The following is a 6,402-nucleotide window of genomic DNA, read 5'->3' on the forward strand; positions in this document are numbered from 1 at the left end:
GTAGTTACAGGCTGATTTGTAATTCATTACATTTACATTTACATTCAAGTCATTTAGCAGACGCTCTTATCCAGAGCGACTTACAAATTAGTGAATTCACCTTCTGACATCCAGTGGAACAGCCACTTTACAATAGTGCATCTAAATCATTTAAGGGGGGGGGGGGGGTGAGAAGGATTACTTTATTCATATACGTATACAGAAATAGAATTTAAAAAAACAGGACACTACACTTCTTGTGCACCATGTAAATACTCTATTACCGGTTAATCTCCATGTCGAACTCCCTTCATCTGCATTGATCTGAGGACATAGCACAGGTGTAGTATTTCATCAAATGAGAGACTTCATTTCAACTAGTAGAAAATGTGAAACACTTTCTTGAAAGAAGTTCATTATCCAAGTGTTATAAATACATAATACATGCATTAGAAATATTAATTCATTAAAAAATTGTAATATTAAATGATAAATACAAGTTCAATCTGTACGTCAATGCCCATCTGGTGTGCACTATAAAAACAGAGGAAGGAAGAAGGGTGAGAAGGACAGGAAGGGAAAGAGGTCAGAACAGAGAAGCAGGTTAGACAGTATATGATTAATGAACCACAGTACAACCCTAATATTCTCTCAGCTCATCCCAATTACATAATAGTGTCTCTAGTGGTGTCTCCTAACCAGCCTTGGGCCCCCAGTTGCCCGGAATGTTCTCTCAAGAGTGGGTGAGATGGGGGTTGGCATCCTCTCTCACATCAAAACATACCTGCAGAGTAGAGACAGATGGAGAGGCGTAATCATGCTAATACTGTCATAATCATCAGGAGGTGAAATGCAAAACTGACCTGGGATCATTAACTCTGGGACTACTACATCTCTTCAGTAATACTTCCTGTATAATATAAACTGACCCGGGATCATTAACTCTGGGACTACTACACCTCTGTCTGTATTTCAATGTAAAATATCTCTGCAATAATACTTCCTGTATAATATAAACTGACCTGGGATCATTAACTCTGGGACTACTACACCTCTGTCTGTATTTCAATGTAAAATATCTCTGCAATAATACTTCCTGTATAATATAAACTGACCTGGGATCATTAACTCTGGGACTACTACACCTCTGTCTGTATTTCAATGTAAAGCATCTTTGTAATAAATAATACTTCCTGTTGACCCTACCAAGTGACCTCTCACCTCTGATCGTGCTGTGCCCTCTATGTGTCAGCCAGTTCAAATGAGGGAGGGGTTCACCGACACAGCTGATATAACCTAGAGCAGAGCTCTCCAACCCTGTTCCTGTAGGTTTTAACTCCAACCCTGTTCCTGTAGGTTTTAACTCCAACCCTGTTCCTGGAGAGAGACCCTCCTGAGGTTTTAACTCCAACCCTGTTCCTGGAGAGAAACCCTCCTGTAGGTTTAAACTCCAACCCTGTTCCTGGAGAGAAACCCTCCTGTAGGTTTAAACTCCAACCCTGTTCCTGGAGAGAAACCCTCCTGTAGGTTTAAACTCCAACCCTGTTCCTGGAGAGAGACCCTGCTGTAGGTTTTAACTCCAACCCTGTTCCTGGAGAGAGACCATCCTGTCGGTTTTAACTCCAACCCTGTTCCTCCATGGTTGGCCCTCTTACCTATTCTTTGAAGGTGGAAGGAGCCACAGTTATACACTTGAGCCAGCTTACTGGACAACACAATCCATCAATCAGATTGATACAGGAGTGTGTGGGTGTGGCTTATAGGGTGTCTAATTGTTTAAAAAAAAGTATATATGCATGACTCTTAAAACAGCCTGTTTTGTTTTTGTACAGGCATCACACCCTCACCTAAACAGCACCCTCACCTAAACAGCACCCTCACCTAAACAGCACCCTTTACCTAAACAGCACCCTCACCTAAACAGCACCCTCACCTAAACAGCACCCTCACCTAAACAGCACCCTCACCTAAACAGCACCCTTTACCTAAACAGCACCCTCACCTAAACAGCACCCTTTACCTAAACAGCACCCTTTACCTAAACAGCACCCTCACCTAAACAGCACCCTCACCTAAACAGCACCCTTTACCTAAACAGCACCCTCACCTAAACAGCACCCTCACCTAAACAGCACCCTCACCTAAACAGCACCCTTTACCTAAACAGCACCCTCACCTAAACAGCACCCTTTACCTAAACAGCACCCTTTACCTAAACAGCACCCTCACCTAAACAGCACCCTCACCTAAACAGCACCCTTTACCTAAACAGCACCCTCACCTAAACAGCACCCTCACCTAAACAGCACCCTCACCTAAACAGCACCCTTTACCTAAACAGCACCCTCACCTAAACAGCACCCTCACCTAAACAGCACCCTTTACCTAAACAGCACCCTCACCTAAACAGCACCCTCACCTAAACAGCATCCTTTACCTAAACAGCACCCTCACCTAAACAGCACCCTCACCTAAACAGCACCCTTTACCTAAACAGCACCCTCACCTAAACAGCACCCTCACCTAAACAGCACCCTTTACCTAAACAGCACCCTCACCTAAACAGCACCCTTTACCTAAACAGCACCCTCACCTAAACAGCACCCTTTACCTAAACAGCATCCTTTACCTAAACAGCACCCTTTACCTAAACAGCACCCTTACCTAAACAGCACCCTTTACCTAAACAGCACCCTCACCTAAACAGCACCCTTTACCTAAACAGCACCCTTACCTAAACAGCACCCTTTACCTAAACAGCACCCTCACCTAAACAGCACCCTTTACCTAAACAGCACCCTCACCTAAACAGCACCCTTTACCTAAACAGCACCCTCACCTAAACAGCACCCTTTACCTAAACAGCACCCTTTACCTAAACAGCACCCTTTACCTAAACAGCACCCTTACCTAAACAGCACCCTTTACCTAAACAGCACCCTCACCTAAACAGCACCCTTTACCTAAACAGCACCCTTACCTAAACAGCACCCTTTACCTAAACAGCACCCTCACCTAAACAGCACCCTTTACCTAAACAGCACCCTCACCTAAACAGCACCCTTTACCTAAACAGCACCCTTTACCTAAACAGCACCCTTTACCTAAACAGCACCCTTTACCTAAACAGCACCCTTACCTAAACAGCACCCTTTACCTAAACAGCACCCTCACCTAAACAGCACCCTCACCTAAACAGCACCCTTTACCTAAACAGCACCCTCACCTAAACAGCACCCTCACCTAAACAGCACCCTCACCTAAACAGCACCCTTTACCTAAACAGCACCCTCACCTAAACAGCACCCTCACCTAAACAGCACCCTCACCTAAACAGCACCCTCACCTAAACAGCACCCTCACCTAAACAGCACCCTTTACCTAAACAGCACCCTCACCTAAACAGCACCCTCACCTAAACAGCACCCTCACCTAAACAGCACCCTCACCTAAACAGCACCCTCACCTAAACAGCACCCTCACCTGAGACGTAGAAATCAAAAGGAGAGAAACTGGGTTGTTAATAACTGCAGTTGACATAGCTCAATAAATAGAAGAACTCTCTTATTGCAATGTGGATGGCTCCGTAAATAGCATTTGGTTGTGCATAGTGTAGTCTATGGTGTTGCCAGGAAACAGCACCTTCTTCGAAGGAGTAGGAGGTGAAGATCTCCCGCACACAGATTACCTCCCATGCTGTGTTGTTGGACCCCATCCTTGAAACATCCTGCAGAGCAGCAGACTTCTCCTCTGGCACACGGCGGCGAGCTGCAGATCCCCTCCTGGTCCTCGTGTCCATCCTCATGAAGTTACGCAGGACACAGGTAGCCTTCACACACCTGAGTTCCTCCGGGAGGTAGTCCCAGATGTCCCTGGTCACCCGACCTTGCAGTGTCCTACACGGTAACTAGGCAACCGTTTTGAAGGAATCTCCGGTTACAAGGTATCTGTAGGAATATGGAAGCTTGGATAGATTGATGCATGTGCACGTGTAGCATGTGACAACAGCAGAATCATATCAAGGATAGCATCAGAAATGAATGCATGAATACCACTTGAAGCTTGATGACGAGTTTGTTCATTTGAATCAGCTGTGTAGTGCTGAGATAAAAACAACTATGTCCCCCTCTTTGAGTCCCCAGAACCAGGACTGGGAACCACTGCTCTTCGTTGGGACCTCTTCATCTGCAGAAGGCTTTCACAGCTCTCTGTATCTGAGGACAGAAAATCTCACAAGAAACAGACTTCATTATACTCAAATATGAACGTACTGAATATTATGTTATTATTATTATCTATGTCCTCACTTCTAGTGACTGGAACTACACAAGTACCCGCCCTGTACAGAACAGCCTCCTCTCTCACTGACAGTTGTTGCTGCTATCCTTTCACCCTCCTCCATGGCCGTTAGCTAGCTACCTACAAGTGCATTTGTACTGGTCATGTCTGTATACCTGTCGCTGGTTGATGCTTATTTATAAAACCCTCTTAGGCCTCACTCCCCCCTATCTGAGATATCTACTGCAGCCCTCATCCTCCACATACAGCACCGTTCTGCCAGTCATATTCTGTTAAAGGTCCCCAAAGCACACACATCCCTGGGTCGCTCCTCTTTTCAGTTCGCTGCAGCTAGCGACTGGAACGAGCTGCAACAAACACTCAAACTGGACAGTTTTATCTCAATCAAAGACTCAATCATGGACACTCTTACTGACAGTTGTGGTTGCTTTGCATAAAGTATTGTTGTCTCGACTTTCTTGCCCTTTGTGCTGTTGTCTGTGCCCAATAATGTTTGTACCATATTTTGTGCTGCTGCCATGTTGTGTTGTTGTCATGTTGTGTTGCTACCATGTTGTGTTGCTACCATGTTGTTGACATGTTGTGTTGCTACCATGTTGTTGTCATGTTGTGTTGCTACCATGTTGTGTTGCTACCATGTTGTTGGCATGTTGTGTTGCTACCATGTTGTTGATATGTTATGTTGCTGCCATGTTGTTGTCATGTTATGTTGCTGCCCTGATATGTTGTTGCCTTAGGTCTCTCTTTACGTAGTGTTGTGTTGTCTCTCTTTATGTAGCGTTGTGTTGTCTCTCTTTATGTAGTGTTGTGTTGTCTCTCTTTATGTAGTGTTGTCTCTCTTTATGTAGCGTTGTGTTGTCTCTCTTGTTGTGATGTGTGTTTGGTCATATACAGGTATATATATATATATATATATATGTGTATGTTGTTTGTTTTATTTTTAATCCCAGCCCCCGCAGGAGGCCTTTTGGTAGGCCATCATTGTAAATAAGAATTTGTTCTTAAATCAAATCAAACTTTATTTGTCACATGCGCCGAATACAACAAGTGTAGACCTTACCCTGAAATGCTTTACTTACAAGCCCTTAACCAGTTCAAGAAGAGTTAAGAAAATATTGACCAAATAAACGTATAAACTTAAAAATGATAAAAAGTAGCACAATGATATAACAATAACGAGGCTATATACAGCGGGTACCAGTACCGAGTCAGTGTGCGGGGGTACAGGTTAGAGGTCATTTGTACATGTAGGTAGGGGTGAAGTGACTATGCCTAGATAATGAACAGCGGGTAGCAGCATGACAAATGGGGGGGGGGGGGGGTCAATGTAAATAGTCCGGTGGCCATTTGATGAATTGTTCAGCAGTCTTATGGCTTGGGGGGTTAGAAGCTGTTAAGGAGTCTTTTGGTCCTAGACTTGGTGCTCCGGTACCGCTTGCCGTGAGGTAGCAGAGAGAACAATCTATGACTTGGGTGACTTCAGTCTCTGACAACTTTATGGGCTTTCCTCTGACACCGCCTATTATAGAGGTCCTGGATGAAAGGAAGCTTGGCCCCAGTGACGTACTGGGCCGTCCACACTACCCTCTGTAGCGCCTTACGATCGGAGGCAGAGCAGTTCCCATACCAGATGATGCAACCATGCTCTCGATGGTGCAGCTGTATAACTTTTTTAGGATCTGAGGACCAATGCCAAGTCTTTTCAGTCCCCTGAGGGGGAATAGGTTTTTGTCGTGCCCTCGTCACGACTGTCCTAGTGTGTTTGGACCATGATAGTTAGTTGGTGATGTGGACACCAAGGAACTTGAAACTCTCGACCCGCTCCACTACAGCCCCTTCGATGTTAATGGGGGCCTGTTCGACCCGCCTTTTCCTGTAGTCCACGATCAGCTCCTTTGTCTTGCTCACATTGAGGGAGAGGTTGTCATGGCACCACACTGCCAGTTCTCTTACCTCCTCCCTATAGGTCGTCTCATTGTTGTTGGTGATCAGACCTACCACATTGTGTCGTCAGCAAACTTAATGATGGCGTTGGGAGTCGTGTTTGGCCATGCAGTCATGGGTGAACAGAGAGTACAGGAGGAGACTAAGTACACACCCCTGAGGGGCCCCAGTGTTGAGGAT

This window comes from Oncorhynchus masou, chromosome 12, assembly GCF_036934945.1.
Source record: "Oncorhynchus masou masou isolate Uvic2021 chromosome 12, UVic_Omas_1.1, whole genome shotgun sequence".
Lineage (NCBI taxonomy): Eukaryota > Metazoa > Chordata > Actinopteri > Salmoniformes > Salmonidae > Oncorhynchus > Oncorhynchus masou.